The sequence below is a fragment of the Aquarana catesbeiana genome, linkage group LG02 (assembly GCF_042186555.1).
Source record: "Aquarana catesbeiana isolate 2022-GZ linkage group LG02, ASM4218655v1, whole genome shotgun sequence".
Classification (NCBI taxonomy): domain Eukaryota; kingdom Metazoa; phylum Chordata; class Amphibia; order Anura; family Ranidae; genus Aquarana; species Aquarana catesbeiana.
Genome location: NC_133325.1, coordinates 83,833,654 through 83,854,394, shown reverse-complemented (window position 1 = coordinate 83,854,394; position 20,741 = coordinate 83,833,654). Strand labels below are relative to the sequence as shown.

The window sequence follows — 20,741 nt, the reverse complement described above, 5'->3', positions numbered from 1 at the left end:
CCAAACCTTTGGAAACATAGGGGTCTTTTAACTAAAGCTGGTGAGTGCAAAATCAGGCTCATGTCTGCATAAAAACCAATCAGCTTCCAGGTTTTATTGCCAAAGCTTAATTGAACAAGCTGGAGTTAGAAGCTGATTGGTTCCTATGCAGAAGTGAGCCTGATTTTGTACTCTCCGGCTTTAGTAAAACCCGACAGTGTAGCGGTGTAAATAGGTAATCTGTGTTGCACATTATTGGTTACGCAAAGCGAGAACAGCTTTACTTTGAATATTCACTCACCTCACTAACACTACTTTAATAAGCTATGTAAACATTCACTTGCTTAGTGAACTGCCTTGACTCCTTTAGCAAGTTACTCTTATGTCAGCTGAGTGACTTAAATCAATGCACTCTCCATGTGGCTGGTATCATATCTTAACCAGAGAGGGGAGAAGAGATCAGCGCTGTGCACGGCTCCATCTATTCTCCCCTTACTTGGTCTTCACACAGCATTTGAGGAGTAGCAAGAGCCATTGGCTCTTGCTGCTGTCAATCAAATGCATTGAAGAGGAAGGCCTAAGTTCAGCTGTGTAAGTATATGGAGTGTGTCTCCATAGACACACAGGTCGGGAGCGAGCATGCACAGCATGTCCCCATAGAGAGGGGCTTGCTATCGGAATGGAAAAAAGAAGAGAAGGAGCTAAGATCGCCGCCAGGGACCCGAGAAGAGGAGGATCTGGGCCACTCTGTGCAATACCACTGCACAGAGCAGGTAAGTAGAACATGTTTGTTATTTTAAAAAGAAATTCTGACTTTAGTAACACTTTAAGAAAGAGCAAAATAATGAGAGAAAGTAACTGCTTTGAGCCTCTGAAATCTCCCTCTAGTGGCCAATTGACACATCTCTCAATACATAAGCAGAAATGGGGAAAAACAAGATACTAAATATATGAAAGTCTTATCAAATTATACGATAATATCAAAGGTAAAAAACTGCATTAACAATTCAAAATATGTGGTCTGTGAATATATGCTATATTTTTCCTTTAGGGGTTAGAATAAATGTACAAACATGTCTTCCTACAGAGGGCCAGAATTTGCAATTAAAAACAACATTATTTTAAAATTGTTTAAAAAATAACTTACATTTTACATTTGCCTTGGACAGATGCCTTGTTATGAGTCATTAAACACTTTGATAAATTTCCCCCAGTAGATTTAAAAAAAAAATCCTCTCCCATTTGATCCTTTAAGCTACGTAGAAAGTTAATTGCAGGCAATTATCTCTGCAACGACTAACCACTCAAGCCGTATTACATATGTAAACAGGCTGGCAACAAGTTGTTCAGAAATGATGTTCGGTATTTTTTATTGGTGAAGCTGGAACGAGGACAATGACTTTCCTTTGCTTTGAAATTAGAGACAAGAGCATTAGTCAAGAGAACGGATCCCAAACATGTATTAAATGCACTGACCAGCTCCTTTGTTGATTGGTTTTATGGTGATAAGACAGTGCAGAGATTATTTCCCAACTGAATGATGTCTCTTGGCATTCGCATTGCATTTGGCCAGTGCCGCAGACAGTCATTACCCTCATCTGTAATCATGTGAATTCAAATTATGTACATGTCATCCTTGAATCCCAGTAGTTTATTAGACTAAGCCGTTCCTTTCTTACAGCATTTTTCAGCCTTGTTATTTGTTTTTGAGGTTTCATTTACAAATATATTTACTGTACAATTTTAAAGGAGAAATTGTGATTTTTGGGATATTTTTTAATGACAGATGAATAAAGAGTTTAGCAAGAACAGAGAATCCAATTTCAAGCACTGCAGAAAAATCAAGGCTTAACCTCCCTGGCGGTATGATTATGTCAGATTTTTTAATCTCAAAGCGGTACATTGTTTTGTATATAATTTGGCTTTTATATTGTAGGCTGTAATTCTTAGGAATCTGTCCAAACAAGAGTCTAGTAGACATCCCGGGTATGATAAAGTTTGAAACATGAAATCATAAATTATATCATAATAAATAACTATAAATAATTATATTAAAAAAAATAATAAAATGAATTTCCCCACGAATCACTATCACTCAATTCTGCAAGTGTTCTAATTTACTATCGCTGTTTTCTTGCTGGTCTAAAACCACTTTTGACGTAAAGGGACACTTTTTGGATGCCATAGACATTCTCAAGTTTCCAGGCAGAAAGAACAGTATACAGTGGTTATAAAAAGTATACACACCCCTGTTAAAACGTCAGGTTTCTGTGATGTAAACAAATGAGACAAAGATAAATCATCTCAGATTTTTTTCCACCTTTAATGGGACCTATAAACTGTACAACTCAATTGAACAACAAACTAAACACACCCTTAAACTAATACTTTGTTTGAAGCACCTTTTGATTTTATTACAGCACCCAGTCTTTTTGGGTATAAGTCTATCAGCATGACACATCTTGACTTGGCAATATTTGAACACTCTTCTTTTCAAAAACATTCCAAATCTGTCAGATCGCGAGGACTTCTCCTGTGCACAGCCCTCTTCAGATCACCCCACAGATTTTCAATCGGATTCAGGTCTGGGCTCTGGCTGGGCCATTCCAAAACTTTAATCTTCTTTTGGTGAAGCCATTCCTTTGGTGATTTGGATGTATGCTTTGTGTTGTTGTCATGCTGAAGATGAAGTTCCTCTTCATGTTCAACTTTCTAGCAGAAGCCTGAAGATTTTGTGCCAATATTGACTGTTATTTGGAACTGTTCCCCTTGTCCAGCAGAAGAAAAACAGCCCCAAAGCATAATGCTGCCACCACTATGCTTCACTGTGGGTATGGTGTTCTTTTGGTGATGTGTAGTGTTTTTTTGTGCCAAACATATCTTTTGGAATTATGGCCAAAAAGTTCAACCTTGGTTTCATCAGACCATAACACATTTTCCCACATGCTTTTGGGAGACTTCAGATGTGTTATCGCAAAATTTAGCAGGGCTTGTATGCTTTTCTTTGTAAGAAAAGGTTTCCATCTTGCCACTCTACCCCATAGCCCAGACATATGAAGAATACGGGTGATTGTTGTCACATGTACCACACAGCCAGTACTTGTCAGATATCCCTGCAGCTCCTTTAATGTTGCTGTAGGCCTCTTGGCAGCCTCCCTGACCAGTTTCCTTCTTGTCTTTTTTTTTTGGGGGGGGACGTCCAGTTCTTGGTAATGTCACTGTTGTGCCATATTTTCTCCACTCGATGATGACTGTCTTCACTGTGTTCCATGGTATATCTAATGTCTTGGAAATTCTTTTGTACCGTTCTCCTTACTGATACCTTTTAACAATGAGATCCCACTAATGCTTTGGAAACACTCTGCGAACCATGGCTTTTGCTGAAGGATGCAACTAAGAAAATATCAGGAAAGACCTACTAGAACAGCTGAACTTTATTTGAGGTTTATCAGAGGTACTTTAAATGATAGCAGGTGTGTACTGACTCCTATTTAACATGAGTTTGACTGTGATGGTTTAAAGTGGTTGTAAACTGTTTTGACTTCTATAAGCCTTATAGGTAGTGGAAATATCTCCTAAACGTGCGCCGTTTAGGAGATATTTCACTTGTAGTGTGCCGATGTCATCATCGGCACATAAGCTGTGAAGAAACGGACCTCCGTGCTGTTTCCTCCACAGCGTGTGCATGCGCAGGAGTGACGTCATGCGGCTCCGGCCAGTCACAGAGCCGGAGTCTGCGGTCCCAGAAGGAAGAGGGGCGAAGATGGATGCGCCCTACACAGGGGACAATGCGGGCTTCGTTTCCAGGCAAGTTCACATAATGGGCTAGTGTGCATTGCATACTAGCCCATTATGCTTTTAATTTGCAGGGAGCAAAAGAGGAAGTAAAACCCATCAGAGTTTACTTCCTTTTTAATTCTGAACACAGCTACATTCAGTTATAAGAGGGTGTGCACACTTATGCAACAACATTATTTTAGTTTTTTATTTTTGCTTCCCTCCCCTAAAAGATTTCAGTTTATTTTTCAACTGAGTTGTACAGTTTATAGGTCACATTAAAGGTGAAAAAAAGTTCTAAAATTATTTATCTTTGTCTAATTTTTTACATCACAGAAACCTTACATTTTAACAGTGGTGTGTAGAATTTTTATATCCACTGTATATAATATAAAAGTGCAGGCAGGGCACAGGACAAAGCACTAGGGACAAAACTGATGTGAAATGATTTGATACAGTAATGTAATCTTACAGATGTTTTTTGTGCTTTTTTAATTTGCCGCCGGGATCCGCCCCCATGCATCGTGTCGCTCACAGGGAATGGAGCCCAGAACAGTAATACATCAGGTGGAGGATCTGGCGAAGGACATAGCCTACCTAATAGAAATATGTGGAGTAGTAGGATGTGAAGTCCAAATTAAGAGAGCAGCCTAAGATGGCAACACTGATGCTTCATAGATACTGTACAAGGAGCATTGTCACCCTTAGACAGAAAGTGTCTTACTGACAGGATCACAAAGCAAAAAAATAAAGGGAACAATGCCTGAAAAGTAATGTAGCCACCATGTCTAAGGACTTATAAGCTCCAAAATATTATGTAGCCCCCTTGTCCTAAACAGGGCCTACTATGTCAGCATAGTTTTTGGCTGGGCTGTCTCAGACTGATTGTATAGTTTTCCACCTGTGTTTTCTCACCATCACAGTAGATGTCACTGGTATCACTGGTCATAGTATGAGATTTTACAAACAAAACTAGGTTATGAATCTTTATATTTTCTTCAGCCAATCCAGTATTAAGTTTATGCCACTGGTGAATGATGGGGGAGGATATAAATATTTGGGCAGGCCATGTGCTCTCTTCCCCAGGGCTGAAGCTTAGGGGGTGCTGCTGGATGGAGCTCTGCTTTTAGGCCCAATAGCCTGTTTTGGGGCCTAACATATGCTGGAGTGGACCTGAATCTGTCCTGAATGGTCTGGTGGAAGCTGTGCAAAGGAGGAGACCCAGAGGAGGCCCCTTGTTGGAGAGAGCCAGGAAGAAGGCTGGTCTCTCAGAAAGGCCTGGTGACTCCGTTTCAGGATGCACTGAAATTTGGGAATTTGCTTACAGTGTTGTCGGGTCAGCTTAAAGGTCCTGACACTGTGAAGCTGGGCATTAATCTGGAGAGTCTGTAGGTGATCTGCTATGGTATCTGGCACCTCTAACCCTCACATCCTTAACCGTTCTGCAATAAAACTTTAAAAAAGATAAACCCATTTAAGCCATAGACTAGATAGAGCCCTGGGGTGAAATGCTAGACTGCCCGTCTCTGAAGGTGCTATCTTGCCTTTGGGGTGTTAGAGGGTTGCTACAATTAAAAGTGTTTTTAGGTTTACCACACACTTTATTTTTATAAAAAATTGTGCAGCGTTATGAATAATAAAGTGCAAAGCACATACAAATATAACAGTGTTATGAAAATTCATCCAATATAAAACATAAATTCATGAACATTCCACATATAACATAGTTACATAGTTACATAGTAGGTGAGGTTGGAAAAAGACACAAGTCCAACCTATGTGTGTGATTATAGGTCAGTATTACATTGTATATCCCTGTATGTTGTGGTCGACCAGGTGCTTATCTAATAGTTTTTTGAAACTACCGCCTGTGGAAGGGAATTCCACATCCTTGCCACTCTTACAGTAAAGAACCCTCTACGCAGTTTAAGGTTAAACCTCTTTTTTTCCCTATTGTGGGTCACCAGTATGATATTTGTAAATTGAAATCATATCCCCTCTCAAGCATCTCTTCTCCTGAGAGAATAAGTTCAGTGCTTGCAACCTTTCTTTATAACTAATATCCTCCAGGCCCTTTATTAGATTTGTTGCCCTTCTTTGTACTCGCTCCATTTCCAGTACATCCTTCCTGAGGACTGGTGCCCAGAATTGGACAGCATAATCCAGGTGAGGCCAGACCAGAGTCTTGTAGAGTGGGAGAATTATCGCTTTATCCCTGGAGTTAATCGCCTTTTAATGCATGTCAATATTCTGTTTGCTGTGTTAGCACCAGCTTGGCATTGCAAGCTATAAACAGAAACATGAACAGAAATAGTCCCAAAAAACCCCAGAAGAGATTAAGCTTAGAAACAGATAGAAATGGTATTTTGCAACCAGTCAATACTCAATGAAGAGCCACAGTCACTATATAAGAGGGGCATATCACCCGAAATTGAAATGTGAGGATACCCTGAGAAAGGTCACTCCACCTCGTGCTGTAATTACGTTGCATGTGCTAGTATAAAACTGCTATTATGTTAATGAAATATTTTAGACCTAAATAAATGCTTTTTACTAGATTACGCTAAGGTCTGTTTTTCGTTCTATACATATAATATACAACCTGGCAGATTGTGTCTGAGGACGTGCATTTCCGATGACAGGCAGAGCTGCCTGAAGCACTTTTCATACTAGTTATGAGGCTACTGATGTTCCATCACACTCACTAAAGCCTATTTTGACCACCTTAATCAAAGTCAAAACTATCTGGTAAGCCCCCCATTTTACAGCATGAGGTGGAGTGACCTTTCTTATGCCCTGTACACACGGTCGGATTTTCCGACGGAAAATGTGTGATAGGACCTTGTTGTCGGAAATTCTGACCGTGTGTAGGCTCCATCACACATTTTCCATCGGATTTTCCGAGACACAAAGTTTGAGAGCAGGATAAAAAAATTTTCGACAACAAAATCCGTTGTCGGAAATTCCGATCGTGTGTACACAAATCCGATGCACAAAGTGCCACGCATGCTCAGAATAAATAAAGAGATGAAAGCTATTGGCCACTGCCCCGTTTATAGTCCTGACGTACGTGTTTTACGTCACCGCGTTTAGAACGATCAGATTTTCTGAAAACTTTGTGTGACCATGTGTATGCAAGACAAGTTTGAGCCAACATCCGTAGGAAAAAATCCATGGATTTTGTTGTCGGAATGTCCGAACAAAGTCCGACCGTGTGTACGGGGCATAAGAGGGCTTTCTCAGGGTATCTGTCAGAAACCATGAATGAGACTGAGACAGAAGTACAGTTAAATCACACTTGTTTAATAATAATAATAAAAAAAGATAAACAGAGTAAACGTAGTCAAAACATAGCCAGAGTTCAGGAACTGGAACGGATAGTCAGACAAGCCAAAACGTCAGGGAGCCAGAGAGCAGCGTAGTAGAGCAGCAAGAAGGATCTGGAGCCAGAAGGAATGTCAGCCAAGCAAGTCTTTAACAGGATCACAGGAGAGCGTCTCTAGAGATGTGACCAAGGCAAAGGTAGAGATCATCTGGACTGGACGGCTTAAGTAGGCAGGACTGACTAGCAGGATATCATCAACAGGTGAGTCACTGTGGAGAGATAGGAGCTGGCAATTAGCCGACAGCTGAGTGGCCAGCTCAGAGGAAGAAGGGCTGAGCCCAGCCCTGACAGTATCCTCCCATTTCAATTTTGCGTGGTATTCCCATTATATACGGACTGTGGCTCTTCATTGGGTATTGGCTGGTTGCAAAATACTCTTTCTCATCATCCAAAGGACTGTTTTAGAGCTTAATCTCTTCTGGTGTTTTTTTGGGACTATTGCTATTCATGTTATATGTGGAATGTTCATTAATTTATGTTTTAGATTGGATGAATTTTAATAATACTATAATATTTGTATGCATTTTGCACTTTATTATTCATAGCACTGCACGATTTTTTTATATTAATTTTGATGTACTTCACCTAAGTATAGTGCTAACAGCTAATTTTCGAATCAACGCCCGAGCGTGAAGAGATCTTTTTTGGTACACTTTATTTTTAGAATAGATCTGCTTTAACATAATATATATTGCTGGCTATAAAAAAGTCATACTGCCACTAAAATGCATTCAATAATTATTTTACCTATAAGAACACTAGAGCTGTGCTTTTGTGCTGTCAATAATATCCAAAACACAATCACTAACAGGGTTGCCTAAGCTACTCGCAATGCAATTTAATCCATTTCATACCGCTTCAACAATGACAGGCATGGCACAGCGACTCGGTGTGTCCAACCTCAACAGACCTGGAGAAATGCTGCTGATTACAGCCCATCAGAAAGATTCTAGACATATTCTGTACTGTCTTCTTATAACAATTCAGCTCTTAAACACACAAGCCATCAACATTGTGACACCTGACCTAATTTGTCTTTAGTTTAATCAACCTCAGCTTTGCTGTCAGCTGTGCAGTATATATGAACAGGGTAAGTGCATGGATATATTTCTGTTTGCATTAACCAGACCAAAAACATCATCTTTGGAAAAGAGAAGACGAGTGGACAGACCTATCTATGGTTTTAAAACACTATACATTCATTTCAGCCATAACTGTCATTTTAAATCTCATTGGATTCTCTTTTGAAAAAAGTAACCTTTTCCTGGTGGGTTAGATTTGAGAATTGAGGCTATTGTTCCAATTGCCAGTAGTTGAGGGAATTAAGATGGCCAGATGGAATATTGCCAGACCGAAAGACCTTGTCGTCATACAACTGAAATAGCATTTTGCCTGCAAACCCCAAACTTGCAGTGCAGTTTTTCTTTAGACAGTATTAAACACCACCGAAATAACTGGTTATCTGTCAAGTCATATAAAGACCTGGTAAACAATAACTTCAAAAATAGATGCAAATGTTCCTTAGATGACCAGAGTTTCCCAATGAGAGTAAAAATAATCTTCTATAGAACAAACAGTCCAGGAAATCAATCTGACCTATGTGATTACCTCCTGTATTATGCAATCATGGATACATGACAGCACAATGTTTTTGGCAAAATGTGTTCTTCTTTGCACTTGAATAAGTGCCACATTTTGCCAAAAAACATTGTGCTGTAGACATGTGCACTACTGAAAAAAAAATTATTTTCGTTTTCGTTTCATTCGTTTTTTGCTTTTTTTTCATTCGTTATGATTGGCATTCGTTACTTTGGATTATTCATAACTTCGGATGCATTTGTATTTGTTCCTTTCCATTCATTTAGATGCAGCATTCGTTACTTTCCAATTCTTACAATTTAATAGTTTATAATAATAAATAATAATAATAAAAACTATAATAATAGTTAATAATTTAATTATAAAAAAAATACGAAAAACAAAATTATCCGAATATAATCGCTTCGTAAACCTAGTTGGTTGAATAGTTTTTCGTTCTTTCGGATTTTTGTCCTTTCTGAAAATTAGTTTTCTTATGCATTCGAAAAAAGAGTCTTTTGTTAATTCGGATGCTTCCGAATGAACGAATATGCCAAATTGAGTCTGAAAACGAATTAGTAACGAACTGAATTGCACATGTCTATTGCGCTGTCATGCATCTTTGTCTGCATCATATGTGGGTTAATCCCTTACAGCAGATCAAGCTCCAGAACTTTTTGAACCGTCAGTGCACGAGATTTGTACTCCATGCAACACTTGATTTATAACTGTCATGCTTTGTTAAAAGCTTTTTGTTTGAAGCTCAACTTTCCTTTTCCTTTGAAGCCATATTTTCTTTCCCTTTAATAGAGCACAAAAGGATCAGATGCTCAGTCAGAATGAATGACACCACAGTGCACACATTACCACAATGCAACTGTGTGAATTTGGCCTAAGCAATTCAACGGATAAATGTTTTGTTTTTTTAAAATCAAAGTCTAGCAAAATAAATTAATATGCAACTGAATGTGACCATTCATCTGATTGTTTTGTACAGGACAGAATAAATAAGATTGTTTCAAATCATTTTAAGGTATAATCAATAATTCCAGCTACTACTGATAGTTACTGTGAAAAGTTTGATCACAATATAAGCTGCACCACACCTTTGCTCTATAATTGCCTCATGTTTTAAGATTTGTTTTAGTTTTGGAAAGAATGAGGGCAGTCCATCTCCTGCTCTGCCATCTATATCCCATTGGGGAGATTTTTCTTGACATCCTGTCCTGTAGACACCACAGGAAGTGAGAGGAAATCTCTCCAAAAAACGGACCATCTTCTTTGAGACAGCCGTCTTTGGAAAAATTGTCCCAATTTGAAGAATTTCTCTCTATTCATGGCTGCTGTGATGACAATTCAATTTTTCCTGGTGCATCATGGCAGCATACATATGGGGTTGTGACTCCGCCCCCACAACCTGATAGGACTGGTTAACTATAAATCAAAGACAGACCCGGCTCACAGCATTCTCCTTTTTTTCCTCACCTGATCAAGACTGGAGTTGCGAGGTATCCCTTACCGCTTGTCGCCCCAGCCAGGTTCAGCCTCTCCTGGGTGGAAGTCCTTCCTGTACAGCCTCTAAACGAGCTATATGGTTGGAGCCCCATTCTGGTGGTCTGGGGGGGGCATATTTCAGCCTCTCCTGGGCGGAAGTCCTTCCTGTACAGCCTCTAAATGAGCTATATGGTTGGAGCCCCATTCTGGTGGTGCAGGCTTCTCAAAGAAAGCTTTAAACAAGCTTTGACGTAAGTGACAGCGTTTCCTTTTGCTTTCCATATGCTTTTTACTTTTTTTCTCTGTGTTATGGGCATTTGCCATTTCCAAGATGGCTGCAGCAGTGCAAGTACACTCTGAGCATGAGAGGCAGGAAGTGATGCGGCCTCTGTGTTTCCTGGCTAGAGCTTTCCAGGATGGTGATCTGAACATGCTCAGGCACTGATATCACCGCTAATGGCAAATGTGAGTTCTAAATGGTTTTATGGCATTTTTTGGGCAACAAATGGTGGAGCTCTCTACTCATGCATGCTGGATGCTTATGTGGTCATTGTTTGCAGGTATGTTTTCCCTTTTTATGGCATTCACCTGTGTTTTTCCAGTGTATCTCCTTCTCAATGTTGCTCTAGGATCATTGTGCTCTTTATGCATTCACCTGGGCTCTTCCTATCCCCTTTTCTATGCTTGCTCTGGGATCACTGTGTTTGGCTCAGTTTCCACTAGTGCGACTTGTCACTGCAAAGTCACCTGGCAAGCCGTACCCCATGATTTCCAATGAGTACCGTTCATATCTGTGTTCATAGACCTTAAGAATACACAGGCATTGCTTCAAGTCACATCAAATTGCAGCAAAATCTTGCGACTTTTAGGTCGCAATAGTGGAGACTTAGCTTATGCTGTTTTTTATTTCAGTCTGCTGCTTTGCTCTATTTCTATGGGAAACGCTGTCCAGCCAGACCACCCATTGCTTTTAAGGTATAGGGATTAGGTAAGTAGTGAAGATTGAGAAAAAGAGAGCCAATATCTATAGTTCTGTAAGGACTACAAGATGGAGGGAGCCTTCTGACGGTCAAGACAAAGTCACCATCTAAGAACAGACATCGAGGCAATGTTGATTAAGCTCATCATCTCACCCCTCATTACCGTTGCTCCCCGTTTACAAACATCACAAATTACCAGCCCTAATAGTCGCTGCATTTGTTGTGGAAGGTCATTGCCTGCCAAGCTAGTGTGTCAAATCTGCCCGGAGCAAGCACTATACAGCCCTGCAAGGACCTCAAGGTGAAGAGAGCCTGCTAAAAGCCAGAACAGTCACCGTTCAAAGCACAGACATACAGGCAACATTGATCAATGTCATCTTCTCAACACTCATTTTGTTTGCTCCCCGTTTACGAATGCCACAGATTACCAGCCCTAATGGTTGTTGCATTCGTGGTGGAAAGTCATTGCTTGACAAGCTACAGTGCATAAATTGCCTAGCACTTCCAACCAGAACCAGTAGGTGGTGTCCAAATAGGAAAGCTTGCACAAGCTTTGAAGATTGCCCAATGGAGACTTTTTTGCAAGGGCAGCTAAGGACACAATTGCTTGGGTTGAAGTGGAGGAAACTCTCCACAAGGTTAGAAAGTACTAATTTCCTTCACTGAACAACTGGAAGAGTTAATCCAGGAAGAATTGAAGGGGTCAGAGAAAAATGCCCTTATAAACAGGCTGTCAAAACTGTATACCCTGAAAAAGCTAGAGGTCAACCTGCTGCAGTCTTCTCCGATGATGGATGCATCATGAATGTAGCTGGCAAGACATGGCACATTCAAGGAGGCTCTAGTCAAAAAATTAGATCTAGATCTGAAGTGCTCCTTCATACTGTAGCATCTGCAGGTGCCGGCACACCAGCAATAACCAGCCGATGGGCTGAATGAGTTTTAATGGGAGTGGTTTCATAGTTGTCAACCAGCTGCTGTACCTGCAGGACTCTGAGGAACGTGGCAGGGTCTGCATCCCTTTAGACATGATTCCCTTTTGGGAGTATCTTATCAAAAATGAAATTTTTATTGCAGTGGAGCTGCAGCCCTGAAAAAAAAAAAAAGTGGTGTAACCCTTTAAATAAGCCCGTCTGGAAGAAGTAAAGAGACAAGGTGGTAACAGCTTTGTAAGAGCTAAAATTGGCGGCATGCTCTGTGGTGGATGTGTCAGATATTAATTGATGTTTTTCAAGAGCGGTGTTCCCCATGGTCACGGCAAGGAGTGCATTATGGCTGAAGCCATGGTTGGTGGATCCCGCCAAAAAAAAAATGGTGCAAGACACCAGAACACAGATCCAATCTATTCGGGAGTAGACAGGATACAGCCATCTCAAGGGTGACCATTAGCAGGTCAGTGCGAATATCATCTGAAAAAAACAGAAAATTCAAAGGTCCAGCATACAGGTGGCGACTCCCAAGTAGACACCAGGAGGCAAAATCCTACGGACCGGGAAAAAGATTAGTAAACGAATTAGAGAAGTACCCAATCTTCATTATTGAAGCCTTAAAGATCTAAGGCTACTGTCTTAGGAGAACAGCGGAAGTCCCTTTTAAGGGTGCACTAATCCAGTGGGTGCCCGTGCAAAGCTTTACGCACACACCTGGAGGGAAAACCTTCAGGATCACTGGACCATATTAGCTATATTGGCGTGACATTGGCGGAAGTTTAAGGGAGGTCCGCCTTTCTGGTACAATAATTTTTATTGAAAAAGTATAACATGACAAACTCACCCATGCAGGGGCATAATTCAATGAGCATACCGATCATATAACATTGACAGGTGGGAAGTCCACCTTTCAATCTCTTCCAGTCAGCCAGGCTACCAGAGTTGATGGGAAAGTAAAAAATTCTGTTCCAGTTTGCAGCTGGATAGAAAAACAAAAACAAAAAAACGAGCAACCGTGAAGGTTCTAGTTACCCAGAGGAGATGAGGATTCGGTTCACCTCGTTCCTAGCAAAATTAAAAAATAAAAACCAGGTAATCTGTGCCCAGTGCTAAAGTTAAAAAAAAAAAATGACAAGCAGCACAGGAAGTTAGAATCGTGCAAGATGGAAAACCTCCAATCAATTATAATATTCATAAATCTGGGAGACTGGATTCTCCTGTAGGTTTATCAGACACCTACTTGTCCCAATTCATCCTCAATTTCTCTACCAGTTGAGTTCCTCCCCTTCGATCTGTACATCTCTCCCAGGGCATTCACAAAGGTCTTACTGTCTTTAATAGCGACAGGAAAAATTCAGCAGAACTTACACAAGGGAATTTCCATCCTCTGATAGAGAAAGCCAAAGGTGCTTTGGGAGTGAAGTCTCTTCCAGCAGAACAGTGCCGGAGTATCCTTGGCTCTTCGTAACTGACCAATTATTCTCAGATGGAACATTATCACATCAGACCCCAGCTAGAAAGGTTGGAGGACTCATTTCAAAGACCAGGCTGCTTAAGGTCATGGGATGTTAAGCTTATGTGAAATAGTATTGAATTTTCTTGAACCGAGTAGTGTTCAAAGCACTTCTGTCATTCACTCCTTTTAGCAAGAGGAGCAAGATTTGTACTGTGCCTAGACAGCAGTGGAAGGGTAGAACTCTTAGGCTGTCAGTGGAGCTTCCTGTATCAATAATTGCAAATGTACCATTTTGGCTTAGGAGGCTCTAGTGTCTCTCTCCTACTCTTAAGCATTGAATCACCACTGCCCCTTCCAGTGATGACGGATTCGCTCTCTCATGGACAGTTTTGCCATCCATCCCCAAGAGACTACTTTTGATGGCATGGAAGTTGAGAGGCAGTGGCTACCAAGTGAAGTATGCTCATTGCAGGTAGTGCCTACCTTGTGTCAAACCAGAGAGGTCTTCATGAATAAGATTTACCTAAGAATATGGGAAAATGAGGCAGATCTCACACAGCAAAAGCCTGGAGTCCTTTATCACCTAAACCAGCCAAGGTTCCACAGTTCTTACAACTGGGACTGAACAGGGGCCTAGGTTCAAATATCTTTAAAGCTCAAAGTTCAGCCTTGTCTGCATTTGCAGGGGTTTAAGGAGTCCTTAACCCTTAGTGATGCAATTCTTAAAAGGCTTGCATGAAGTTTTAGGCCTCCCAGGAAACCATTGTTCCCTATGTGGAACTTGCTTATGGTCCACATTTCTATCAAAGACTCATTTCTATCCTACAGAATTGACTACACTCTGCAAACCCTAAAGACTGTATTTCTGGTTGCTACAACCTCTGTGAAGAAGGATGTCAGAACTGCAGGCTTTGTACTCAAGGAGCCTCACTTAACATTATACCCAGACAGAACAGAATAGTCCTAAAACTCCAGACTGCTTTTATCCATGGGGTGTCTTTCTCTTTTCAATTTCACCAGGAAGTCAATTTCCTGTCTTTCTTGGTTGAGTGGGGGAACCACATCCCCTGTAGGTTGAGCTAACGCTGGTGACCTGCTTGGCAGCCACCCTTCATTCAGGAAAGCTGAAATATGTACTTGGTTCCAGCATGGCTTAAGGCAGGGTCAGTCAGCATCAACACGTTCAGTCACCTCCTAGATTGTTAAGACAATTAAAAGAGCCTACTCTTCAAGGCTTTCCTGTTTTGGAGGTCTTAAAAGCACATTTAACTAGGGCAGTGCCAGCTCTGTGGACAGCTCAGCGCTGAGTGTCTCCTGAGATTATTTGCAAGTCAGCAATATGGTCCTCCCAGGACACCTTCATTACACTTTTATAGGTGAACCCGGCTCACGACAGTAAAAATTGAATGGTGCATACTTGCACTACTGATGATTACAAATTTTTTCTTGCACCCTCCCGTATGGCGAGTTAGTCCCCATATGTATGCTGCCATGATGCACCAGGAAAATGGAAAATTGTATACTCACCTTTCCGTAATTTTCCTTTCCTGCTGCATCTTCATGGCAGCATACAGATGCCCACCCAAATGGTGAGAGTTATGCTGTGAGCTGGGTCTGTCTTTGATTTATAGTTAACCACTCCTATCAGATTGTGGGGGCGGAGTCACAACCCCATATGTATGCTGCCATGAAGATGCACCAGGAAAGGAAAACTACGGAAAGGTGAGTATACAATTTTCAGTTTTTTTCCCCCTCACTTTCCACTGTGAGTAGAGAAAGAGAGGGAGTGTATCTTCCCAGTAGGAACACAGTAGACAACACAAAACTGATAGGGGTTCCAACCCCTTCGGACTATCTAAAACCAGAAAAAACTTGGTTTTAGACACACTTTTAAAGGCAATTTTTTAAAAATTTGGATATACTAAGGGAGGGTTATAACCCATAGAGGACAGTAATAACCAGAAATAAAACCTGCACTCTACCAAAAACTAAAAAAAAAAAGATTTCCCTCTAGTTACACTTTAAGCCCACCTCCAAACAAAAATAACAAGACAAAAAAGAAAAACCCATTATAAGATAACAGAACCAGCTTTTACTGCAATAGTCACTTTTACTCCAGAGATTTCACTAGCACTACATTTTCTTCCTTCCACTTGGTGTCCTCAATCTAATGGGCAGCAGCATTCAACTCGTTTTATTCCCAGGTCATCCTGGACTTGCCCCATCCTCAGTTCATCCTTCAACCCTGAGGTCAAGGCAATGCTTAGGGAGTGGGAAGAGATTACATGGGGGTTGACTTACTAAGGCCAGCCATATACAGTTTGAATCTCGGCCAGTTTGATAGGAACTGGTCGAGATTTGAACCGTTAATGGGCAAGCTGAATGTACTAAGTTGATAAATCTCTTGAAATTACTGCTAGCAATAATCACTGTCTTCTCCCGCCCACCTGGAGAAGACCTGTCAACACTGTCTGTGTCAATTGTGGAATCCTCCACTTTTCTTTCCTGCAACAAAGAAAGTCACACTGTTTATGGCCAGCCTAAAGATAAATACGCTGTTTGCAAGCTATTTTTCCCCAGAGCTTAGTGGATGTGGTGAAATTTCATTTTCCAAAGACTACCCAATCACATGCAAGGAGAATACAAAAAAAAACCCCTGCAATTTAACTTGTACAGGATTGGATTATGGAAGTCAGCAGAGCTTCACCTCATTCACTAAACTCTGTGGAAAAGTCCTTTACAAAGTGAACAGTCTACTTGCTTTTAGTAAATCGTCTTCACTGAATACACCTTTTTCGCACCCTTGTGTGCAAGTGCTTAGTAACACCTTTGTGCAGTTACTTTTATAAACCATGCCCTCACAGATATATGCTGTATAAATTCCGAACTGCTACTTTCTGGGCTTTTTATATTTGCTTTTATCTGTACAACATTTTTATTTTAAATAAGGTTATCTTAATGTAGAAAATGACCTAAAAATGTCAGGCGGACAAGGTCAGGAAAAGACTTGCCGCATTCTTTCAGTGCTTGAAGATGTTAATGCCCAGAAGAAAGGAATGCATAAAACATTGCCCATAGCCAATCCTTGTCTGAAAGTTGCATTTTCAAAAGCTTGTTTAAATAAAGACATCCAAGACAAAAGTCCCATTCCTCCTTCCCCACTTATCACCGTGGAGGTCTTGGTCACACAGTATACGAGTCACTGAATTATGTATGTAGCATAATTGAATGTAAAGGCTGTATTAATGGTTTGAATGCAAGGAGTAAGTGTTTGCAAAACATGTATTTTACAGCTTAACTGTACTCATAAGCATAATTATATAAATGCCTTTGAATTGATGGTCAAAACAGAGCAAGCCAGAAGCAAGGACAGTATAAGGATTATGCAAGGATCTAATGCAATTCTCATATGCATACAACATACAACCACTAAAGGGCAGCTACAAGGGCTCTCAGTGTCAACTCCCATTAAACAAGCTAGATGCCTTACTGAGCCGCCTCTGGCTCCAAAATGTTTTGATTCACCTACCTGGAACAAGCACCCAACAAGTGAAATATAAAGTCAAAACTTGTGTTATGCATATGAGTAACGTGCAAAGTTTAGTTACATGTAGAAACCAGAATTCAACTGTCATGATATGTAATTGGTTGCTATGGGATAGTTTACTTGGCAAGCCATCATTGCTCCTCGGTTTCTGCTTATCAACTCATATTTTTGCCAGCAAACTCACTGAGACACTCTAAATATCCTAGCCCAGGACTGGCAGTCCAGTTAGGATAATTTTTTGTATTATAAACTATTATTATACAGGAGCCAACAGTTACAGTTACAATGCAATTCATGACAAGAGGGTTAGGAGGGTCCTACTTGTGATAGCTTACAAGGAGGGAGAGGCAAGTGGTACAAAAGGTAAAGACTGTGTGGGTCGAAGAAGAAAGAAGAATTCAGTTCTTATGCAGAAGTGTGATATGCTTCCCCAAAGTTATGAGTTTTTGGGGATCACCTAAATATGGACAGAGTAGAAGATACCTGGACAGATTGGGATAGAGAGTTCCTGAGGATGAGAGAAACTTTGGTGAAATCCTGGACACAGGCATGGCAGGAGGAAGCAAGGGAGTTAGAAAGCAGGAGGTCTTGGGAGGAGCATCGAGGGTTGTTTGGGTAATATTTTAAGACAGAATTGGTGATGTAGTGCAGGGCAAAGTTGTAAACGGCTTTGCATGTTGTTGTTCGTATCTTACATTTTATTTGTTGGAAATCTGAAACCAGTAGAGAGACTGGGATTGGGGGGGAGGAGGAGAGTGGATACTGGTAAAGGTAGATGAGTCTGACAGCAGCATTCATGATAGACTGAAAGGGGTACAGCCTGTGTAGAGGTAGGCCAATGAGAAAGGAATTCCAATAGTCAGCTTGGGGGTTTCATGGATTAAGAAAGGGCATATTTTGGAAATTTTATATAACTGAAGTCTTCAACATTTGGACAGTGATTGGATTTGGGCCCAAAAGGACAGGTCAGAGTACAGGATTACACCTAGTAATCTAGCATGAGGGGAGGGACTGATAGTTGTAGAATTGATCTTAATGGAAAAGTTGGGGGTAAGGGCTTGGTGAAGGAGGGAGTATGAGCAGCTCAGTTTTAGAAAGATTTCATTTTATGAAGTGGTATGACATCAATACTTATATTTCAGTTAGTAAGTTAGTAATGCAAGAGGAGACTGAAAGATAGATTTTGGAGTCATCAGCATAGAGGTTGTATTGGAAGCTATGGGATGTTATCAAGTGACCAAAAGAGGACAGAGGGCCTCCAGGGACCCCTAGAGAAAGAGGAAGTGAAGAAGAGAAATTTTATGTGACATTGAAACACTTTGATACGTAGGAGGAGAACCTGGAAAGAAGAAATACTTGGAGGCCAACGGAGTGGAGCTTTTTTGAGGAGGAGCAGGTGGTCCACTGTATCAAAGGCAGCAGAAAGGTCTAATGAATTGAGTGTGAAGTAATGACCACTGGCTTTAGCAGTTAGTACGTCGTACTAGTGAGTAGGGTAGTTTCTGTGGAACAATTCAGGTGAAAGCTAGACTGTAAGGGGTCAAGAAGGTTGTTGTTAGTGAAGTGGCAGCTAAGAAGGACGTAGACTTGGTGAGGTAAATTGGAGCAAGGAGATTGGTCTTAAGTTGTTCAGGCTGGCGGGGCCCAGAGAGGGATTTTTAGGTATGTAGGTGGCCAGTGGATGCTTTAGAGGGGAGTGTAGGTTTTATAGGGGAGGGGAATGTGCCAGTAGAGAGGGAGAGATATGAGTTAGATTGAGAGCACAGACCAGAGCACGGGGGTAGCTGTAGTAGTTGCAAGAGACCTCCTCTATAAAACACACACAGGGTCAAAAGAGGAAAGTACTTAATGTGGTAATAGACATGGCATGTTAGGTAGAAGCATATCTGGACAGTGGAGGTCTTATCATGAATTGTTTTCAAGCTTGAGTGAACTAGCAGTTAGTGAACTAGTGTATGGGGGTGGTGGGGGACGAAATAGAGAGTAAAAGTTAGAGAAGAGCCATTGAGGACTGGTTGACAGGGTCCTAATGAGAGTGACAAAAAAGGATGGTAAGGAACCCAGAGGCAGGAATTGTATCTGGTGTAACTGCATGCATTGCCAAAGCTTTTTTTCAGTTTTGGATAGAGTAGGGAAAGGTTAGACCTCCTGTCAGTATATCATGCTCTATTGCAGAGATTTATCAATGCTTCCTGTCCCAGAAATGCAAAGGAAAGTATAAGGAATGTATATGTATAGTTGGGGGTTTGCCTGTAAATAAATATTACTTTAAACCAGTCTTTTGTTATCAGGGTCCAGTGGAACCCAGTGAATCCTCCAGAGGTTTTTAGTTCCACTGCCTTTTGACCTCCTCCTGATAGTGCCTGCATAGTTCTGGGTTATCATTAAAGCTGTCTTTAAAAAGCCATTCTTCCTACTGGGCACCAATGTATAGGGCAGTGTTTCTCAACTCCAGTCCTCAAGGCGCACCAACAGGTCATGTTTTCAGGCTAACCATTAATTTGCACAGGTGATTTGATCAGTTTCACTGCCTTAGTAATTACCACAGACATTTCAAATGAGGGAAATCCTGAAAACATGACCTGTTGGGGCGCCTTGAGGACTGGAGTTGAGAATCACTGGTATAGGGCACTCTATCAACTGACCCCACTCTACCAACTACCAACTGATTTCTTTCCACCAACCCCCAATGTAAGGGGACTTCTTCCCACTGATCCCCAATGTAAGGGGGACACTTCCCACTGACCACCAATATAAGAGATTGTAAGCTCTAACGAGCAGGGCGCTCTGACTCCTCTTGTACCAAATTGAAGTGCAACTGCCTTCGTTCATTTTGTAAAGGGCTGAGCAAACTGTTGGCGCTATATAAATCCTGTATAATAATAATAATAATCTTACTTATCACACTAATGCACTATAATCTGTAGATAATAATTTTAGCAGGGGTTCCCTGGGACCTGAAAATTATTTGAAAGTATCTCTCTAGAGTAAAAAGGTTGCAAAAGAATGCTTTAAATCAATGCAGGGAGAATAGCAAGGCAAATTCAAATTGAGTGAATGATAGAAAAAAAACACAAAAGCAGAGGTAACCCATGTGAAAACTGCATGTCGGAGCCATCTCTGACACAGGCAGCTGAGGTTATATGAAAATCTCAACTTGTTCTGGAAAAGTCGAACTTGGCCCCACCCTCTAATCTCTTGAACCCGAAAGGTCAATAAAGCTAATTGTCACTTTAAGGACAAAAAAGAGAGACTTAGGATGAAAAGTAAAGCTTGCCATTTACAGAAAATGACAATATTTGCATATAAGATTATGTGCTTATATCACTGGATCTATTTGTTATTTTGTTTTGGTAATTTTTGTAACCGAAAGGTGACCACTCTTTGTTCATTATTTTTAGTTGCTCAATTTGCACAGTTGAAATGACATGTGATTGATGATTGTGATGGGCTAAAAAGTGCACTACAATAATTACTTCTGAATCATGTATCTAAACATAATGCAGATTATAATGTGAATGTTTATAGTATGCTGTAACTGGATGATGGACTTATTTTTTTAAATTGTGAACTGCCATCTTCGAGTCACGTCCTACTGTAGCCATCCCCAGCCCCC

The 20,741-nt window shown here is 40.8% G+C and overlaps 1 protein-coding gene across 8 annotated transcripts in view; it reads right to left on the bottom strand.

The window, feature by feature from the left end:
- GRIA4 (glutamate ionotropic receptor AMPA type subunit 4) overlaps positions 1 to 20,741 on the bottom strand; it is a 485,393-nt gene that overhangs the window by 88,090 nt on the left and 376,562 nt on the right. The gene's annotated exons all lie outside the window — the stretch shown is intronic.